This window comes from Pezoporus flaviventris, unplaced genomic scaffold, assembly GCF_033815535.1.
Source record: "Pezoporus flaviventris isolate CSIRO_AGI_PZ_B2104156 unplaced genomic scaffold, CSIRO_AGI_Pfla_v1 ptg000007l, whole genome shotgun sequence".
NCBI lineage: Eukaryota > Metazoa > Chordata > Aves > Psittaciformes > Psittacidae > Pezoporus > Pezoporus flaviventris.
Genome location: NW_026892555.1, coordinates 92,720,011 through 92,742,848, shown reverse-complemented (window position 1 = coordinate 92,742,848; position 22,838 = coordinate 92,720,011). Strand labels below are relative to the sequence as shown.

Genomic DNA, 22,838 nt, shown 5'->3' with positions numbered 1-22,838 from the left:
TCCTCATATCATTTTAATTCTCTTCTTGCATGGGTAGTTCAATGTCAAATGAAAGCACAGGAAAGCCACAAAGCACACACACACTTCAACACCGCACCTTTCTTTCTGGGTCATGCCCAGTGCTATTTCATCATGGCCAGGGGACTCTGGGGGAAGTGGGAGCAGAAGGGAAAGAAGAAAGAGGATCTTTAAAAGAACAGAACTGTTGAAAATTCAGAGCAAAGGAGTCAATTCATAGCTTTATCAGCATATAGCAAGTGGAAAAGCAAGATATTCCTCTTCAAAGAGGAAAGTCCCCAAATGTATAAAGGTCAAGATAAAGGGGCAGAATTTCTGCCTGGTTCCATGCAGCTCACGGCTGCTCTGACATTGTCTGGATCTTCAGTCTTTTTGGGGTGAAGTATCACTGAGCACAGGGAAGTCATGACCAGCTCCCTGAGCATCCAAATAGAAAAAAAGCAAGAGGTCTAATCCAAACCCTTGACACTTTATATCAACAACTGTAAATCTTTGCCTCAGCTCCTGCTGGCCTCAGAAGTTAAATGGAGAGAACTGTTCATTTCTCATGCCTATACTGCTCTGTTGCTTTTAGCGAAGTTGCAGATTGTAATTGAGAGTCTGGTAAGGATCCCTTTTCACTGAGTGATGTTACTATCTTCCTTGTTGGAACTCTTTCAGCCTTGTAATAGCTCTTTTTGAAGGACAGCCTGATCTACTTTCCAAAATCTTCTGCAGAAAATAAGTTGCATTCAGAACAAGAAATGAAGTTGAAATCCAAAGCCCACCACAACAATATCTCACTCACCTCAGGACATGTCCTGACAATCCCTCTGCATGAGGATGCTTCAGCAGCAGAAGGAGAAACAGCTTTCAGCAAGGATCCTGACAGATAACAGACAAGAAGCCTTCCGCAGCTCAGATAGGTTGGGAAAGCAGGAGACAAACAGCTCAGCATTCAGCCCCTCACAGGTCCAGCCTGAAGTGAGTGGGTTACCTCAACCTGGGCAGTGAAGCAAATTATACTAGTGAAACCTGTTCTCCTTGGCTTCTGTGTTTAAAACATTCCATACAGAAAGTAAAGATTAAATGGGAAAGGGGCTCTCTGCTCTCAGTTTACCCCCACTAAAGAGTTACCACTGGTCTCTGTGGTCTTGTCTAAACACAGTAGTGAGACACTCGGGTGTTCATTACCGCAAAAGAAAGACTGCACCACACATACATCAAAACTATTTCTTCTGTTTTTCTCTCCCTGTCTCTCTCATGACTTTCAATCCTCTTCTTTAAATTTAGTTCTGCCATTATTACTTGCACTGAGTGTATATTAGACACTAGATTATCAGGAATTAATGAGAGGGCTTAGCGAAGGCAGAAGAAGATAACGTAAGGGTCAGAGTGGCAGAACTGGATGCTAAATAGCAACTTCTTTATGAGTGGGTTTTGGAGACACAAATCTACCTTCAATTCTCACTGACTCTGGAAAGAGCTTCAAGAAACAAACTCTTGTGGCATGAACTTTTATCTCCAGATTGCTGTAAGAGAACAGCTGGTGGACAAAATCAAAGTCTAACAAGGCACATGCTAAAAACCACAGAGGTAAGGACGCATCATAGCTAGCTAGGTTGTTCCTAGTTTTGCTAAGCTATCATGGTCCTAATAGGTCAAGCCATGGTGTCTCTGGTGTTGGTCTAGTTAAAGGAAGCAGCTACTTCCTTTAAGGCAGGTGTCTGCCGCAATGACAAAGAAATTGCCATCTTGGAATAGATAGTCCTTTTCTATAAGGGCTGTTTTGAGCTGTCTCTACTACTTTCAGCATATCAGTGTATCACAGTTAATTTGCTTTATGACAAGGCAGAAGATGCATTTCTGTTGGAATTGAACTGTGGCCAGGCTGACTGGCTAGAAATAAAAGCACCTGGCTTTCCTCTTTGCTTACAGTTTGGAAGAGTTAATCCAGTCACACGTTTCCATAGGACACAGACCAGACTGAACAAGTGTCTCTCCTTTCCCTTCCTGGTAGCTCCCCTTCTGAGAAAAAGGGGGAAGAACCAGAATTCTAAATACAAATGTGTCTCACAGGGTAATGGAGAGAAACCAAACATCTCCTCTTGTATCTTCTCCTTTTTGCTTGTTTTCACTCTTGAATGGGAAAAAGGGACTCATTTCAGTTACAGGAAAGTGGAGAGGATGCCTCAGGCTGATGTTTTGCAAATGAATGATGAAGCCCGGATATGAACTTAGGATCAGACTGTAGCTATAATAAACTACTCTCTGCATATGTGATTATTAGTAGCAGTGGGAATATGAGAAATTCATAGGCTGAGATACAATAAGATCCCTTAAACTCTCACCATTCTTCTGTAATTTAAATAGATTAAGGGTGTAAATCCCCTGGATGTAATCTCACGAGTACCTTTTCCTGGCAGTTCATACATAACCAAGAAGCGCTTCCCAGAGGTGCCATTTTCCTTCCCAGTATTTCCATCTTTCTGCATCTAGTTCCAGCATCAGGCACGGAGCATGGGAGGAACTAGGCAGAGCTAGAAACTCTTATTTTGAAACTCAATGATTTTCTTCAAAGACTGGGTGCAGCTGTATATCAGGAAAATCGTTGACACTCCTTGTAATTATTTAGTGCAGCCAGTTAACTTTTAATACCTATTTCTATTTCCTTTAAGCCTTTATCACAGAAAATACGTTCAGGTTTTTTTGCATCCAGGTATAACAATGATTTCCTTGTTAAAAATATATTAAGCCAGAAGACAGATAGGTGTTGTTTTTTTTTTCCCCAAAAAGAATAAAATAACTAAAAGAGGTTCAGGAAGAAGAAATAGGTTATAGGCACAGAAGCACTTTTTTTGCATTGCAAATACAGAAGATCAGATTCCAAACTACTGAATATGCTACAAACATAGAATAAAATTAATGGAAATACTGCTGCTGACTTTATTTGGCTTTGGATCACCCAAATGGATCACTATATATATATATATATATAAAAAGCAAAGAAGATACTGACATAAGCACAAAGGCTAGCCACAAGAACCAGAACTCTGGAATCTGGAAAATAGGTAAGCCATCCATATAAAAATATTCAGTGCTTCGTCATCTGCAAATATTTGCAGTGATGACTTTCTTAAAGGTTTTCAGATGATCTATGTATTCCCTAGGTCTCATCTGCTTTTCTATCATGGCCTTAGTTTTATTCAAATGCAGCACACAGAAAAGAAACATTACCTTTTCCATTGGCTTGATTATGCCATTATATAAGAGACCAAAACTCATGGAAATGGGAAATGCAGAAGAAAAACCAGACCACAAAACAACACATGTGCTGGAATGACAAAAAGAAATAAAAAATAACAAATCAATTGCTAAAATTACTTTCTTGCTATTAGGTTTTAGGCAGCAATGGGCAAATAGGAAAAAAGAAATCTCATTCTAATTCTTATCTGAAGATAAGAATGATGAAATTTTTTGGATTTGTAAAGCTGTGTTGGCGTCTTGTGAATTCAGGTTTGCACAGAGTCAAGCAAGTCCATTCTTTGAGCCAGATAGTAATATTTCCTCTCCCTCTGGTTAAGTGTAAGGGATGATCAAAAAACCCAATCCTCTGAGAAAACTTCAATGGTGTTTCTGCATGAGAAGTTCTTAGAAAGGTGTTTCCTCACCACTTCCCCTGCTGCAGCCTGGTCTTCATCATGGCTTTGCCTGGAGCTCCTGAAAATGCTGAGCACACACTTGCTTCCTGCACTGCTTCAGATCATCACCATCAGTGGTCCTGGAGCTAATCACAGATCCAAAGAGCATACACACTGCTGAAGCACACTGCGGGTTCCTCTATCTGTCTCCTTCTATTTATTTTTTTCCTTACACATTCCTTGTGTTTTCTATGACATAATAATGGATAGAAAACATGCATATCAGATTACTATCTCAGAGTAAAGTGAGGCATAAAATTTTAGAAAGTTTTCCACTAAATTCTTAGTCTTTTGGTGCACTAAACATTTCTGCTATGCTGTGTTGATGATGATTAATAGAGGACCTGACACCAAACCAAACAAGATATAAGAACGGTACTCATTGTCCTTCTCTCAGCACATTTTTCTCTAAGCTCTTTCGAGATTAGAAAATAAATTGATTTTCAGGACTTAGCTATTTCCAGTTGTTAAATCAAAAATTATATGAATCAAATTCTTGAGAAATATTGACAATAATCTCTCAGGAAACAAGAATTTTCAAGCTATGACTGAAAAAGAAGAGAGAGTTTCTGGTCTAACAGAAGAATGTGAAGACACAGCCGCTTCTTTTGAAGGACAGTGTGAAAATTCAGACAAGCCTCCATGCTGCTCCAAATCAGTGCAAAACAAAGCATACATTCAGGATTTTCTAGGGAAGGGTGTCAGAAAGAGCTGGAAAAAGAATCGTCCTTCTGGAGTGTGGATAATAGGTTTTCTGAAGTGGTCTAAAGACAAGATTGATTCACATCCCAAGGCAGCGCACCTGGACAAGTGTAATTTCCTGGATATTAACTGTTAATAATGCCATGACTAGCATGGTAGCAGCAGATCACATCTGACCAGAGCAGCTGTGAGATAGAAGGGACCGGCTTTCCAGTTAAAACATTTAATTTATATTGTATAAATTGGAGCTAAGAGATGCTGTAAAACAAAAGGCCTTAACTGCTGGGAAACAAAGACAATGAAAGTAGGAGCACCATGTGAACTGCATCCTCAAGACACCTGGCCTCCTCCAGGAATCCTTAGACCTACAAAGAGTTTTGATGACAATTTATGTCCCCACAGGGGTAACGAGAAGAGGGAAAAATCTCAGGATCACTGGGGGAGACAAGAACATGGGGACAAAGTTTACTCTAGCCTTTTTCTCTGTTTAAACAGCTGAAGGGACAATGCTTGACATACTTAAGCCAGAAGGGACCTGAATGCTCATGTGGTCTGACCTCCCATGTAACACAGGTTAGAGAGAAGCATCCACCAGTTCCTGCATCCACCTAAGAAATCTGTTCTGAGGCGAAAGAAACTTTCAGGAGTGGCCAAACCCCTACCCAAACACAGAAGTCATTTTCCCAGCGAATTGCAAGCCAGAAAGAAGGAGAAAAGATGTTTTTCCCCCTTTTCAGGCCTTTCCTTTTTGCTTTCTCAGATACCTCAGGAGCTTCGTAGGAGTCAAGAGGCTTCTCCCAGCTCAGGTGTCTGTTGCATTAATGCAACACACTAGCTGGATGATCAGAAAAAAAAGCCCCTTTCCAAATTCTAAGTTTTGTATTCCCAGCAAGGTATCCTTTCCTCTGGCACCTCCTGCTACTCTCTCCCACTTGTCATGTCCCAACCCCTGATGCAAACATTTGTTTCTCTCACCAGAAAACTCCTTGTCAATCAACCTTAGGTCCCTTCCAGACTTTCAGCCCACCTCAGAGTCACATAAAGGAGCATCCAGTGTTGTGCAAACAACACTCACTGCTCCCATCTGGTCATCTCCATCCTGCCCCACAGCCACCCACTGGTCCCACTTCAGAGAAACTGAAGTCAGCTAAAGAGGCCCTAGCACAGCTGTAAGTTCAGTTTCATCTCAGCCTTAACATTGGTTTCTGCTTGAAATGTACACCTGATTCGGTGGGAGAGCTGCTGCATTTCTGTCTCTCAAAAGCTCTGGTTCCTTTTACACATATAGCTTTCCTGTTAATGGGCTTTGTTCCTCCCTCCTCAGAGAAAACAAACTAGCCTCGGATCTCTGAGGACACTTCACCCAACACCCTTTAGGAAAGCTGTCACATCAGAGGCCACTTTGCATTTCAGTCCTGACTTCCCTGCCTGCACCTTCACACACACAGAGAAAGGACAGGGACAAAACACTTAAGATTTCAAATCACTGACACAAATGTTCATAACACAAATGTTCTTGTGAGCCACAAACATTCCCAGATGCCTCTGATTTAAATCAAATACTTCCATCCTTAGAAATTTCAATGGTGCCTTAATACTGGAATATTGCAAACTGCCATTCCCAGAGTATTCAGTGTCTGGGACCTAGCCAATCCTTCCCAACAAAGACAATAAGAAAGCAGCAAAAATCCACCTTGTTCCTTTACTTCGATAACCTGGGAGTTAACAGTAACTGAGGTTGATCCAACAGGCAAATGAAACCATGTATTTGTCATAGCTGTCATGTTGTACTTCCCACATGCATATTAATGCTCTACTCACCACTGTTTCCATTGGTAGGAGGAAGAAACTATTGTCCAACCATGTTGTTATGCCATGAAACCATGGTTTCAGCAGCACAAGAAGAGCTTTTAATTTCAAAAAGAAATGATCCATAAATCCATCTTATTTGTCTTTGGATTGGATAGGAGCATCTCTCTTTCCCCAGCAAAAGAAAAATGGTCACTATCCTCATTTTTCACTTCTATTATTGATTGTCTCCTTGCTAGGGTAAGAAAGGGATAAATCCTCTTCTGCAAAACAAAAAAGAACATGATGTTAGAAAGAGTTCACCCAGGTATAAAACCTTAATTGCTGGAGTTCCCTTTATCACTACTTCTTTATCATTGCTTTTTCAGACAGGCAGCTCCTGAGAATCCTGTCATAGCTAGCACCTGACCCCGAGACCTCTGGGTACAGACCTATGAGCCCTACCTGTTGCATTAATGTAGATTCCTATCAGCTGCCACTTAGAGTAGCCCTGACGTGCTCCTCCAGGCCCCCTAGCTCTGGGTTAGCGACTGCTACAGCCCTGAACAGCAGGAGCCCATGCTTGCATATTTTATTGATCTCAGGATGCACTTAGACAACGCTTTTTTAACATTTAATTTACAATTGCTTTCACAACCCAGCACAACGGTGGGGGCTTGCTCTCGTGTCCCCAGAGGAGGAGAGTGTATCCTGACATGATAAAGTGGATATAGCACTGAGGGCAGAGAGCAAGCAGCCTGTGGGACAGGCACTGATGGACTGTGGGAAGCCTGGGGGATTTTGCAGCACCAGTGCAGGTACTGGGAGGATAGAGACCAGGAGCATCCCATATACTTGGCAGTTACCTCAGAGGCAGCTGAGAAAATGTGTCAGATTGAGAAGGCTCAATAACAAAGACATTTTCCAATTCAAAGAATGCTCCTATTAGTCACCTTAGGCTTGCCCTGGTAAAAATCTCCTGGTCTTCTATCTTTATAGCTGGACTGCAGCCATACAGACATCACACATATGTTTTTTCATGTATCTTTAAAAGGCAAGCTGCTATAAACTGTGTTCAAGTTACAGAGTATTTTGTTCCCAAGGCAATATTTCAGCTTCCCATAATCACACATAAATGAAGAAATATTCTGGTAATTATACTAGCAAAGAGCAGTTGCTTTCAGAGGTGGATATTATAAGAAGATCCTGGGAAGCTGCAGGTGAAGAAAAGAGAAGCTGTGCTCAGTTTGCATTCCCCTCCCCAGCTCTGGTGAGGGTTGCAACCGCCTCATCTTCCTCCAGAAAGGCACTGTAGCCTGAGGACCAGCACTTCCCATTGCCCTCAGTTGAGGCCATAGCAAGGCTGGGCACAAGAGCTGCTCAGGAGCTAGATGTGGGGCCACACTGAGACAAGGGAGCAGGAGCCTTTTTGAAGGAGTCCTTTTGCAGGTTCTGCTTTGCATATCTGGGCTCCCACTAACTTAATCTCTCCCTGTTTTAGCCAATAAAAACTCAGGCTAGTACCGTCACAAAGTCAGTCACCACCAAGACTTCCCTTCAGCTCTTCAAGAAGCGTTTTCTGTCTGCACTGCTCAGGAATATGGACCCTTCCCATCTCTAGGCCCTCATTCACCCCTGTTTGTACCTACAAGCAAGTGGCCAAATGCCACTGCGGCAGCATGCAACATCTTTACATACACCTTGCACAAGTGAAGTGGGAGAGGAAAGGAGATGCAAGGCCCCGGCAAGCTCTGCTTGCAACCAGTGGAGCCACAAGACACAGGAAGCTTCTGGTTTTCTTTCAGAAAAGCTAAAATATTTCTTAAAAATGCTCAAAAGCACTGTCTTTCAAGGGGTGGATGGCAGAAATATTTCTGTCAGTCTCCACTGTCTTTGCTGAGACCATCTGTAACAAAGGAGTGAAAACAAGGAGGGCATATTAGATGCAGCCCTGGTGCAGCATGTTATAATGATGCATCTCCTGGAGACAGCGCTGCCTTCGGATGAGATGTCTCCCCAAGAACACTGTCACTCACTGCTTACTGCAGGTGTCAGGTGCCCCGACTATTGTTGTTATTGTTATTATTATTATAAATTTGCCTGGTGCCAGCGGTGCACCTGGTGCTCATCATCAACTCAAACAAGCTCCCGATTTTTAACAGTGGGCTGATTGCATTTCCACCTGTGAAAATCTGCCTATTTGCTGCTTCAGGCCCTATCTTCTCCAAGGGGAAATATGCAACACATAGCTTTGTTTCCTTCCTCCATGACTTTTGGTACCTGCTATTTTTTCAAACACACAACAGCCCAGCTCCTCACCACAGTAAGCCAGTCTTTTTTATCTATCATCTCTTCGGGATCAGATCACTAATTCGCGTACAGGGTAAGACAACTGCCAAATTATTATACTACAAAGAGAAGATCTTCAGACACCTGTCATCTTGATGAAAGCAGCACCATCAACTGACCTTTGCCAGTTCAAGGTCGATAATGAGACAAGTCAGGCAGGAAGAGCAGTATGTGCTGACTCCATTAACGCTGGCTGTGTGCACACTCGGTAGCACTGCGTCTCCTGTCAATTAGTGTGGGTAAACTAGGGACTGCTGATTGCCAGAGACATGGCATAGAGAGCTGCTGCTACCTTTACTTCTACACCCTGCTGCATTTTAATTAGCTCCAGTCCCCTGACTATTTCTTCAGAGCTTCATTACTGCCGTCTTCAAGAAACTCGAAGCAAGCCTTTTACATTGCACATCACTAATGAGAAGAGATGTGAACATCCTCACCATGGAGTCTGATAATGCCGGACTGTCTGCATGTGCGTGTGAGGGTGTATGTAAAGATTTAAGGGGCTCCTCAGCATAACACAGTGTAAACATCGCTCAGAGATGGCAAAAGAATAGAATGACTCAGAGCCCACAGTGGAAGGTATTCCCAAAATGACCAAAAACACAAGATGGAAAAATGATGCACAGTCCATGATGTGTGCAGGTGAACGTGTGTGTGCTTGCATAAGGTGTCATTTCAGTAATGATTATGAAAGACCACCCACATACACTACAGCTCAATAGCATGAGGTCATAAGGTTGGAAATAGTGAGTTCTCCAAAGGGGCACCAGATCTGCCGGCACAGTCCACACAGAAGCCACCCATACTGCAGCCGAGAGAGTTGGCAGACAAAGGAACCAGAGCATCACTCAGTCATTTCCAAAATTCCACATGGAACGCCACAGCTTTTCAACAGAAAGCCAGGTGGTTTTTGTTTGGTTGGGGGTTTTTACTGTATTTTTAACTTTTTTGCAGTTATTTTGATAGCATCAGCCTAGCTGTACTAATTTTTTCTCAAGTTTCAATTATATTTGAAGCAAATTGTGATAGACAATTGCTGTCTTTACAGCCGAGTGCTGGCCAGACCCGCTTCCAAATAGCTTCAGGTTAAAAATATTACAGGCTGTACAATTCCCCGTTCACAACACACAGATGTGCTTGGTGCAGATCACCTCGGTGAGGGATTCATGGTGACATTATGAGTCAAAGTCTTGGTCCCATTCTGTTTTTCTGGCTTCACCAGCTGACAACTCCCTCAGCATATGGGAGGTTCTGATGCTAATATTTGGCTTAGACCTCTATATATCCCAGTTATAACTCAATATGAATATTAGCAGAGTCCCACTCCCACCCTGTATGACCACCAGTATTTATTCCTTCCTCACAGCAATAGCTCTTTTAATTAACTTCTCTTGTACGTCACTCATGCCCTTACAGACTTGCAGCTAATGAGCCAGAAAACCTACGCTAGGATTGTTTTCCTCAGCGAACACTGGCGCAAATCTTTTAGATGTAACAAAAAGTTGTGATGACAGCGTGCTTGCTGGAGATGTGATGGAGAAGTTGTGGGGTGGTCTGAAGAAATTCTGTTTACTACATGGCTCCAGCAGCATTTGGACAAGATGCCTGGTGAGAAAGGGATTAGAGGCTTTTTACTGACAGTGGTTTTATTCTCAGCAACTGTCCAGAAATAAAGGATGGGTCTCCCTCAACTCAGGGACTGCCTTTACTGCTTCAGGAGGAAAGGTTCCTCAGAACAGTTTGTCCCTAGGAAATCTCCTTTACAATTAGTGACCCACCTCCATTTGGTGTTAATTGCTTCCTCTGCACTGAGCAAACTTAGACCTAGAGAAGGCTGTGGATTGAAACTGGCTTCAAAATCCTTTCAGTAAAGCTGCTTCTGGACATACACCAACAACATCTGCTCTCCTCTAAGTGACTGCCAGTACAATGAAGCAGTCTTCCTGGAGGGGATGCTCCCACAACTGTGAAATGGAGGGAAGAAACGAAACCTAGAGAAGCTGGCTGGCCACAGGGGAAAGCTCTTCTCATCCCATAAGGAAGTGGTGCAAAACTGTGCCTCTCTGGTGAGCCCGTGGCCTTTGCAAACCAGCTGCCCAACCTCTGGGACTGTGCAATCTCATTCTGTTGCTCATCAGAGCTGTTCTGCAATGGGGTACTCTGCACTCAACGTATATTTCCATTGACAAAAAAATAAAACAGAACAAAAAACCACACTGCCTTCTCCTCCCCAAAAGCTTACGTCTTCTTTTAAATTTCCTTTGAATGACAAAGAAAATAACACTTTGCACCCAGGCATGAGATAGGGTTTGTAAAAGAAAAAATAATACATCGTTTGCTTTTCTATAGTGCCTCTACCCAGTGGGGCTTTTGCTTTCTCTGAAACAAGAGCCTGCTGTCAGCCTCCACACAGCCCTGTGCACTTCCCCAAAGCTAACTGGAGAAAAATAGTCCTTTATTTCTTAAGGCAAATAGCCATTATTCAGAAAAGCTTGCACACCCGGCACTGCTTCTCCTTCTATTCCTCACCCACGAGTGGTCAGATTGCTTCAGCATTCATGCTGTGCCATCTAACAAATGCTTGTTAGCCACCTGTGTGGATATCTTTAAAACAGTAACTTTAAAAACACCCACCATCATGCAAACATATGGATATGTGCCTGAGGGATGAATACATTCTGTACATACAGTTATTCTCATGCCTGATGCAATCAGATGTTCCATCTATGCTACTGCAGGGACACCTCCCTGCATCCTCCTACAGGCTTTTACACAATGGCTGGGGGTAGGTCAGTGGGTATAGTGGTAGCCACAAAATTTACATTATCATCTCAGCATTAAGGCTTTATCGTGCAGCCCTGATCAATAAAGATAGAGCTGATCAATAAAGATACAGCTGACACAAAGGAATCATATTTCAAAAGAAATTCATGGAAGTTGTATGGAAGATGGCAAGAACAAGTGCATGCCAGTTGCCACAGGGGAGCATCACTTCATGAACATCTCAGCAGAGCAGGAGAAGCCACTTTCACCAACACTGGCTATTCTATTAGAAATCTCTTTTTATTCATTTTTCATAATGTTCCAGCTATGTATGCCTGCACATCACAAGGCTGCTTGAGGAGCCTGAAAACGTTAGCTTTAAGGCTCAAAATCGGAAGGAAACCACATCATATCCCACATCTCTTCTTTACAGGTGACAGAATTACTGCCTAGGAAAGCACTTTACTCCACGCTCGATTAAAATTTTTCTATTAAGATGAACTGGTTTCTCAACAGAAAACAGTATCACCAATAGAGCCAAACCTATTTCTTCCCCCACAAAACTGATGTATCTTCAAGAGGAAAAAGATAAAAATTATATATATATATATATATATATTTTTGCACATACGTCACTGAAAGCCAAAAATACAAAAATATTTCTGACATGTATTTCACTGAAAACCAAAATGTTTTGACTAAAGATATTGCTAAAGTGCCTCAAGAGTGCTAATTCCTTGCCTCACTCTTCCACAAGGGGCCTGCAAGATTTACCATCGGGTGGCAAAGCAAAGGACTCCCATTTTGCATCACTTCAGCTCTTTGAAGGAAGACATTTCCTGAGGGAAGATTTGGTGGGATGAAACAGTTCTGGCTATAGGAAGTATACGGGTTCCTGTACTAATGTGCAGTGGCAGCCTATCAGAATTGAAGTTGCTCTTCTGGCTCAATTGCTTCATCTAATCCTGGGAATTATTCAAAATTCTATTTTTCCCATGGTTTTAAACAAAAAGAGTATTAAAAAAAAAAAAACAACACAAAAAAAGCCCCAACAAATCCAAACAACATTTGCACAGGCTGTATTTTTCCCTTCTGGCACACTTCTTCAGACCACATTTACTAGCAAGCCAGATAGTGGGCAAAAAGCACCCATTATCATTCCCCAAGCAAACTGATGCACAACATGCGTTGCAAGATACCACAATGGCCATGACAGTTACACATGAAAGACCATGAAGTCAATGGAAATTTTTCCTATAACTCTCTCCTAACTGGGCTGTACCCTTTCCAGCCTGAACAACAGTATCTCCTTGCAGCACCAACAAGCAGGACCAGCAGTGCCTGGACCACAGCTCTCTAGGTAGCAGCCGTTTTTCCCAATGAAAGGAATCTTGCAGCTTTTCAAGCTCCACACAGAGGTAAAAAATTATGGATGTCTGTCACACCTCTGGCACATCTCAAAGTCTACTCAGAAATGCCTGTCACTTTGCATCTCCTCCGCTCAGCTGACAGCTTAGTAAGGGGCTGGACTCCATTAAACAGAAGATAGCACAGCAGCAGCATCCACGCACAGGCATCTATCTTGCCTTGAAAGGCAAGACACACACAGAGGGTTTCCTTCTTGATCAAAATTAAAGACTGTTTTCATTGAAAAATAAATGAGAACTGAGGTAAAATTTTGCTGTGGTGTGCAGGTGTGTAAGAAAGCAAAATAACAGGATTTTTGAAAGCATATTGGTACCTACTGCTCTTTAGAAATAAGCTGACAAGAGAAGCAGAAGAAAGACAAAGCAATGCTGATCAAAATAAAGGAAAAAAAAAAAGGATTTAGGGATTTAAGTTTACCCAGTAGTCAGCTACATAAATTTCCTGTGAATAAGGGTTTAAAATGTTTTAAAACGTGCTTGAGGAATATGTAGGCTTGCTTATTTGCCAGGGAATAATATTTGTGCCTTTCTATTGGTCCTGTTCTAAATCACCCAAAATAGACTATAATGTTGCTAATAAAACAATATGAATCCAAAAAGACCAGGAGCAGAAAAAAACATCCCCAGGTAAAGATATAAGAAATAAAAGACATGGTTGGGTTCTGAAACTGAGACTAGATCCTGCAAACCAACAAACCACTAAATACATGCCAAAGAAGGAGGGAGAAAACATGAGGTGTAATAACTGTTATGTGTCCATGAGAGATTTATCTCCAGAATCTCGTAAATGCCAGTGTTATCTGTCTGCTAGAAGCACAGGGATATTCAAGCAACATGACCCATTAGAAAGGTCTCTACAAATAAAGACCCAGCGAGAAGAGAGACCAAACAGAATACAAAGATCCATATGATTTTGTCTCTCCTAAGGTTTACCAAATTTCTCAAGGACAGAGCCAGGAAAGAAGCAAATGTGATGCTTTCTCCAAAAGAAGTAGAGAAACAACTGGCCTAAGCTTGAGAGATTCTGAGCCAGGTTGTGGCCATCATTTCACAGCTTGGTGCACATGCCAGCCTGTGTGGGTTAACCTCCGGGCTCCCAGCTGCACGCGTAGCTCGACCACAGCAACTCTTTCCCTCTGCACTGCAAACAGGGTACACCTCATGGGATGAGCCGCAGCTGACCAGGCTCCAGGCTTTTGCAGGTCAGGGTATAAACTAACTGGCAGCATCTTGTTCCATCTGCTCTCACCAGCGACGACTTTAAGAAACAGCCCAGTAACCGCAGAGCTGTAACGTGCTCCTGTGTCAACACAGCATTTCACTTGCTAAAACTTTTAAGGTTTGCTCACATTGGAAGGAGCTTCCCCTTAAAGATAAATGCAATCTACTGTTAGGTCATTATCTACAGCTCATGGCTGGACTGTGTGAGAAAAGCCAAATTTCAGCATGTGTTAAAAATGTAAGGGATAATTCAGGATACTCACTTTCCTACCTCAGCCAACAAAACGAAAGTCATTTCTGAGGCGTTTGTGCTACAAACGTCAGTTCCTTGCTGTAAGGTTAAAAGCAGCTCCAAATGTTTTGTTCAAGGCATATTTCAGCAAGGCAAAGTTTATAAGATAAAAGGCCAAGTACAGACCACATTCTGCTCTCCTTTAACCTCATGTAAATTAATATGGAGCATCTCCACTAGCTTCAATCTAGCCTGTGCTTGTGTGCTACAGAAAAGGGATTTGGCTCTATGCTTTTAAAGTTGCTGTGGGAACCAACAGGCTAAAGCAACCCAAAGAAATGTGTGTGAAAAAAATCTCCTTGGTTTCTCTCTTCACTAGCTACAAAGCTACGAGATAGTAAAATCCACAGATAGCAGTCTCCCCCAGAATAAAATAAAGAAAAACAAAAACCCACACTAAAAACCACTAAAAGCTATCAAAGAATAGATAAATCAGCAGGAAATGGAGGGAGAGGAGGGGAGAATGAAAAAAAAATACCTCAAGAGCCTAGCAGGCTTACTAGGCAATGTGAGAATGGAATAGTCTCCATTCTTTTACTCCCCATTAAAATATGCTTGTTCCCCCCTACTAATCATCTTATTTGATTTATTTCTTTTGCTGGATGGATTTCTGTGTTGATCACCAGGAAATCAAGAATAAAAGTCCACTTGGTCTTCTAGGCCCTCGCTGAATTACTTTAAAATTCAGCAGAGCATGGAAGGAGAAGGGTTTCATTTTCTGTTTTGAGTCCTGGATCTTCCTGTAAGTATACAGTAACCCTGCGTGGTTTCAAACATGCTCATTAGGTGCTGAGCTAAAGGTAGCTATAATTACATGCAATTTTCCATCTACTGCCAAGGTGCATAGGTTTCCAGGGAGCCAGCTCGTTGTCACCTTTTCTGTGTACTTGTTGCTAAATATGAATATTAATGAACTCTGAGTTCTCAGCCTCCGTTTTCCCAATTTATTCACAACCATTCTACCTTTCTGCAATGAAAGAAAAGGAAAAAAAAAAAGGCAAAATATAATTAGCTTCTCTCTGAGCCCTCTGCTCTGGCATCAGTGACTGAGCCTCCCACTTTGCCAGTGGACAACATGCTAATGAAGAAAAGGGTCTTTAATAAGATGGGGGTTTGATTATCTTCAGTCCTGACAAGCTTCAGGGAGAATTGGAATGAAAAACATATTTCTTGCTCATGTTCCTGGCTATATCATTCAGAGAAGATGTTTATTCTGATTAGAAACATTTTATCCCAACTTAGGTCCCAACACTTTATGATTGAAAATCATCAAACTCTCAGAGGGAGTGAGGACAGAGGGTCTGGTCTAAAACTACTGATGCTAATAAGAATAATGGCATCTCCTGTCTGCCAAACCATCACCTTACTAGAGCTTGCAAATTAGCTTAAAACTGGAGTAGGAATCCATAATAATCAAGCCACATCCTTGGGACAGCCTGCCAACACTGCACAAACCACTCCCCCGGTCAAACTCCCTTTTCACCAGTCCCAGGCCAGGCAAAGCCCCCACTCTAGGGCACAGCGAGCTGCTTTGCTCTGCTCTGCCATAGACTGACCCAAGTTCAAGAGGGAAAATCAGGGAGCACACATCACCACAGACTGCTACCTCCTCCACAAATTACACCATCTCAGAGAACCAACAGCAGTGCAGCACTTCTCCTTCCACCAAGGAGGGTAGGAGAACATGCAATGGAAAACCATTCATAGGATACAGTGTCCCAACACCAAATGGGAAAGGACTTTAAGGAGAGAGGTGAGGGGTGAACACGTAGGAGGCAGCCTGAAAGACAAGCGGTTGCTCTTGCTAGCCTGGCCAAGGGCTGCCACCTCACCAGGGATACCAGGCCTCCTTTTCCGCAGCCTGCCCATCCTTCCTGAGCCACGTCACCACAGAAGCAGGTTGAGTTCCACCAGCTTTTTGGTGCTGAGCCCCACTGATCACCACCTCCACTAGGGCTCAGTTCAGCACCACCTTCCCCTCAACCTCCAGAAAAGGCTGTCCACAAGGACTGCTGTGAGGACCCTCGCAGTGTAACAATTCATTATTCAAGTTAAATGGGCTGGTTCACACCACACATGGGTATGCCACCCATCCAAAATGGGGCACACATCACTGCATCTTGCACTGTAAAAACACGCTCCTCTCTATATACATCCCCTGAAAAGGTACAGGCTTGAGCTGAACATGTCCAGGTTTGGGCTGGAGAGCGTTCCCTGAAATACAAGGCAAAAAGCAGATTCCAGCCTCCTCCAAATTGTTTTATATTAAAAATTAATTCCCTTTGACTGTGTTCACACCTCTGTGGTGTTTACTGACTGAAAACATGCTGGAAAATGTGTTTACTGAAGAAACATTCCCTGTACTGGCAAATTTCAGGGAAATATTTGTGGTAAGCAATTTTCAAAAACTGCAAACCCAAATATTTATCCCAGAAGAAAGATTCTAGAAGTCCACTCAAAGGACAGAAACATACCACGTAACCTCGGTTTCCAGCCAGTCAGACAGGCGCTCAGCAGCTCTGCAGACAAAGAATCCTTCAGAAGGATCCTGGGAGCACCAGGTAAAATCCCAACTTGCTTACAGGCAGACCAAAACCCAAAGGAGAGGAAGGACAAAACTTTATGAAGCAAGCAACTCACAGCAATTATTTGCTCAGTGTGCCCATCACATTTGCTGAGAGGAGGAAGCACAGTCATGGCCTGATAGAGCTCCATCAAGGTTCAGGAGAAATGGGGTCTATTCCCTTCTGCTTCTTTGGCAAATGAATAGCAGCTCATTCAAGTTTGCAGTTTGCAGCCTATGTCTTTAGAAGCAGGGGCAGCAGGATGGTGGCCACTAGACCTCAATTAGATATGAAAATATCATATAGATGGAAACATACATAGTTTCTGTACATAGCTGCAGAAACACCCTTACGTCTGCAGAAACCAGAGGGAAAAAAGGTAGCTTAGGAGGCAAACTTTATACTAGATCCAAGCCAAGCATCTATAATACATGTTTTGTTTGGTATTTACACAGAATCTATCTGAAAACGAAGGTGCCTTTAGTTGCCAAGGGTAGCAGATGTGTTTTATGCAAACTACTACCAAAAAGTAAGCTAAGAAAGGGGGAGAAGTGCAGAGGGAAGTTCAGCTCCTTCAGCATGGAGGGCCTGGTGTCCAAATACTCCAAGTTGATCAACTTGCAATAAAATTTAAAATATTTAACCCAGAGGGCTAAAACTGCAGCTGATTATTTTTAACCTCACCAACAGCACAAGGTTCAAATGTTGGCAGCAGAGTTCAGCCTTTCTGGCATGTACCTTTCCCCATCACCTACAAGTGATACATGGGAACGGCCAGAAGACTTCCCCTGGGTCTACCCTGAGACACTGCAAGAGCAGGCTTCATTTGAGAACTTTGCCACTGCCTCCTCCAAATAAATTGCATGGTTCAGGCTACTCAACAACTTGGTCCCACAGCCCAGTCACACCTGACCAACCCTCCTCATACACTCACCACGGAGGAGAGGGCTTGACCAGACTGCAGCACAATGCCCTCTGAGCGGTGCACAGCTCCTTCAAATTCAGCACCTTGATGGGAATGGCAAGAGAAAACATGTATTGCCACCAGCCAGCACAAGCTGGCTGTTCTCTAAAAAACAAAGGGGTTTATTTCTGAGTTCTCAGCCTTTCTGTCTTTCATGACCTAAAATTTCATTCTCGATGGACTTCCTTGAAGGCATTTTAAGCAGAACTGCACATAAAAAGCCCGAATGGCCGACAAAAGATCAATAGCTTTTTTCCCAGTGAGACCTGTGAAAAATTGTATTTTTAACGTGCACTTTTAACCTCTCCCAGACTCCCTGTCTCAGTGCCTACTGCACAGCATATGGCTCTAGCCATCAGAAGAATTAAGCAAGTATCTAGGAAGATAATAAAGCAGTAAAACCCGCAATAGAGATTAAACTCTCTGGAAATCTGTGAGTAACTGGAAAAGGTTTAGAATGATGCTTTTGTAAATAGGAAAACAAACAGAAGACAATTTTGTTTTAAAGCAGCTGAGAATATGAAGAGACTGTGAAATTGTAGAAGAATTTGTTAACATACATAAGGCAGAGAAGTTGATTGTCAGGTACTAGGAGGGCTAACTTATCTCTGTCAAGGGAGCAGAGAGTGATCGATACCAGTATCAAAACACCCAGTCAGAGCCTGCCAGGGAAACAAGCTCTTGGAGATGCAAAGAGTTTGCCAAGCAAAGAGAATTTCCTGGTCTGGACTGGCATTTGCACTCCTCCAGCAATGCAAGCACCATAAAAAATTCAGTGCACCTAATGGGAAACACCTGAAGCAGAAACACAGACCTCAGATCCAAGACAATGGGTGCAGAAGCCCTGGCAGCAATCATAGTTTCATGAGCAGAACACTGTAAGTAGCCAGATGGGGAGAAAGGTTTGAATCCACAGAGCTGTTTTCAGAGGTAGGAACAAGTCAAAGGACATGGTATCTCTGCAAAAGCCACATTTTCCCAAAATTCTCATGGGGAGGAGGCAGTCAGGCCCCTGCCCACTGCTCCTAGCACAGTATCTGATGGGAGACAGCAACCTGAATGCCAGTATTACTCAAAGAGGCCAGATGATATTTCATCTGCTGAAACACCATTTGAACCACAGCATGGCAGAGAGCATCTCAGAGTCCCCATGGACAGTGAATTGCTGTGAATTGTCCTCGTCCTGTTGGCCCTGAGGCAAGAGATGTGCACAAGCATGTCTTTCTGAGGATTTTACAGGAATCCTTTTGCACCAGTCACTGTGTTGCACAGAAATTCAAGGGTCAGAGCACTGGCCAGGTTGATAACTGCTAACTTTGCCAAGACTGAGAATGAAAAGCCTCAGCATCTGACTCATGTAAAAACAACACAAACTTCCCTGCTGGAATCTGAGCTCCTGATAAAGGCTCCAACTTTGTAAAGTCTTCCATATATTAATAAGCTTAGTTATTTGTGAGTCTAATCATTAATGTACCATAATTAATGTACCATAATTAATGTACCATTATGGCTGTATCTACATTACCTGCTGAAATATGTATTACAGAGTCTGGGTGATCTGGGAGATCATGGTGCACACCACTCCCACTGGGCCTGGGTTTCCTCCTGCAGAGGTTAGTGTGCACTTGAGTTTCACCCTAAGAGAACATGCGCCCAGGTTCTGGAAGAGTCAAGAGATGCTGCTGCATTCAGTAATGGGCTGTATGTAAGGACAGAAAACCTTACCAACTGCCTTACAAGCCCATACAGGGTGGACTCTCAAAAGCACATTTTGTCAGAGGTCAGCTAAAAGAATAAAAATACATTTTCTTTATTGCCTCACAAGGGATGAAGGCTGTTTAAAAAGGAGTAGCAGTAGACAGTACTTTCTAGGATTAAACTACAAAGCAGTATTTGCAGAAAACCACACACTGGTTCTGACTCTACAAGTTGCAGAGATTTTACCTTGGTGTACATGAAGGTTTCCACCTCTGCCTCACCAAAGCTGATCAAAATCAACAGCACAGACTGTTCAAGAAGCTCTTGTTGTCATAGAAATTAAAATGGCAGGAGAAACATTTATATCAGCACAGTCATTCATCTGGCCCTTTTGCCCTCCTTCTCTCAACCCTGGCTATTAAACAGATCACTCTAGTAGGAAGTTCTTCATATCAATTCCTTACACATACACACTGCTGACTGTTTGATGATGATGTCAACTTCCCAATGCCACAATGGTTTGGGATTTTTTGGGTTTTTTTTCAGAAAAAATATGTGGGTATTTTTTCAGATGACATACTATTCAACAGAAGATGACAAACAAACCTCCAACTTCAGATACTGCAGAGAACCATCATCCTGTGACCAAGAACCGCAGAATGCCTGAGGTAGGAAAATACTATTTGTTCTTGTAACGGATTTTATGAACAAATCAAATGAGGTGAGATGTTTCTGAAAATTTGATCATTCATCACCAAAGCTTTTTACCATCTTGTACTCATCACTTCTACTACCTGCCACTGCTGGAAATATTTCCTGTACATAGAAATAGATACAACATGCACACACACACTTACTCATATGCACAGACTCCAAGCAAGTGCCTGGTCTTCTTTGGAGAGCAGCGGATTTATAAAAATGAGAGGAACATTTAATCAATCATTTTTATTTGCTTTTCTTTTAATAAAAAGCTACGCTATCTATGGAATGTGAACTATTACCTACTTCTTAAATGTTCGACTTTACTATTCTCCCCCTTTTTTCCTCCATCTCACAAATAGACTTAATATAGCTGTATGGGATATGAATCGTATTTTTCAGGTTTGATTTTGTCTGTCAGAATGGCAATGGTTTTAGAGTTTCAGAGATATAAAAAATCCCAAAGGTCTGAGTAAACTGATAACTTGGATACCTTAAAGCATTTTCTGAGGCTTTGGGAAAGAAGATGCTGTGGTTGCAAAAAAAGCAGTTTTAATCCTGGCAAAGTTTTGCACGTGTGTATACATGTTTGTGTGTGTGTTTTAATGTCATGAAATACCAGAAAGAAGTTTTGGGGTTTGTGGGAATAAATTTTCAGCATTTTTGCTCATTTAAGGGATGGCGGCCAAAAACAGTCTATTCACAGAAGCTTGGCATCAATCCCTCATGGAGACAAATAAGTACATTACAAGATAGCACTGTTCCCTTTCCACTGCGCAGCAACGTAGGATTTCACACTCTGTTCACATTGCAGAAGATTGAATGAAATTTGTCAATGCTCGAAAGGATCATTAAAAAAAAAAAAAGAGCAAAACCCAATCTTTGCCCTGCGAGCACTCAAGGTTAGCAGCTGCTGGTGTGGGGTTCTATTGTGATGGGTTCAAAGAATGAACGATGTGTCTGTCAAGGCTGTACCGTTACAGGCTGGTTTGTCTCTTGCTCGTCAGCAGTGTGGTCAGTCTTGGAGGCACTCCATGGCTTGGCCTTGGGAACTTTCCCTCCATTTTTAAGACTGAAGACAGATGGTTTTCTGCTATTTGTGGCTCCTGGGTGGGGAGCGAAGTGTAGGATTTCTCTCATGTACTCATCACTTACACTGATGGCTGGTGACCAAACAAGGCAGTTGATAGAAATGGTGTTTGGCTATCTATAATCCATCATTTTCAGGTTGAATGGCACCTCACTCTGAGGAAGCACTGTTGCAACAGTAAACAATCTCAAAACAACTTACCTAAAATATCGTGAGACTCCAGCTCCAAAACTATTGCCCCCAAAATAAAACCACAGAGGTTATTTATTTCTTCTCTTACCCCAACATCCTCTTTTTATTTCTACTCTGGAAAATGCTTTTACTGCATCTTTCATTCTTCTTTCCCTCTCACCAGCTGTTTTATCTCCCTAGTGCACATGAATTCCTTGTCAATATCATCTTATAAATTTTCTCCTCTGTCTGCCTGAGAGCAGTCTTAAAAGCCATTCTCAGTCTCCTTGGTTGGACCTTCTTCAGCTACCCTGTCCCTTCAGAGGCTCTCTGGACTTTGTGGTGCTTACAGGATGCATTGAAACATATTGCATCTTTCTGACCCCGAAGGAAGCCTTGTAGCTTCTGAGGTAATAAGAAGACGGAGCTGTAAAATCTAGGAGGGACAGCATCCCAGAGGGACATCAAGGAGGATATATATTCAACATCATTCCCCACATGCAATAAAATTAGCTTTGCTAGAAGTTTCACTAAGGCTCCACCATTTTCCTGACTTCAGTATTTATATAATTAAAGTACATAAAGACCTAAACTGAGAAAGTATTCAAGTTTGACTCCAAAATTGGTCAAATATTTGCAGTGGTATGCATTGCAAAACAACACAAGTGTGGGGGGGGAAAGAAAAATGATTAGAACAAAATCCTAGGGTGACCATTATTATTTCCTTTAAAATCTCAGAGGTGTTTATGGCAATGCCTGTTTCTAATGCATTGGGAAACTAAAAAACATAACAAACAAAACAACAGCAACAACTAACCAACCAAAAAAAAAAACAACAAACCAAACCCCAGACATGTAAGATTTATTGCATTAAGGTACTTTTAAGAAAATGGAACATAACGCTTTTCTGGCAAGTGATTTGGCTGTGAAAATGCTTCTTTCACTGCCCTCACACTGTAACATTATCAGGCAGGCTGGGCTGTTCAGAGACAACTGAAATAGAAATGTTTCTTTTCCCTTTTGTTTAAATGTGATTTTTAAGTGGTTTCACAAACACACTCAAATATTACCATACTGAATGCAAGGCAGTTTCTAAAATGCATGCGTTATTTCCTTCCAGTGTTGGTACAAGAGGGAGAGATGGGTTTGAAAAGGCACTTTGCACCCTCACTGTTCCACGCTGAGACAAAGACCTGACCTCGCACTTCCGCACTGCATTCAGAGATTTGACTAAAGGGGTTTTATCTTCTTTTGTCTGTCAGGTTTTGGCTTCATCTGGGTCAGATAGTCTGGAAATGACCATACAGGTTAGAAATTTGCAGTGTTTGTGGAAGCTGATGAAGCTTGGGTAATGCACTTTTATCACTGTATTGTTCAGGAGAAGAGCTACTGTTCTGGGAACTAGAGGGAGC

At 42.3% G+C, this 22,838-nt stretch overlaps 1 long non-coding RNA gene across 1 annotated transcript in view; it reads right to left on the bottom strand.

The window, feature by feature from the left end:
- Positions 1-6,088: 6,088 nt before the first annotated feature.
- LOC133266432 (uncharacterized) overlaps positions 6,089-22,838 on the bottom strand; it is a 32,050-nt gene continuing 15,300 nt past the window's right edge. Inside the window, exon 2 of the long non-coding RNA XR_009742406.1 lies at positions 6,089-6,472. This is a non-coding gene — a long non-coding RNA (uncharacterized LOC133266432). The remainder of the gene's footprint in view (positions 6,473-22,838) is intronic.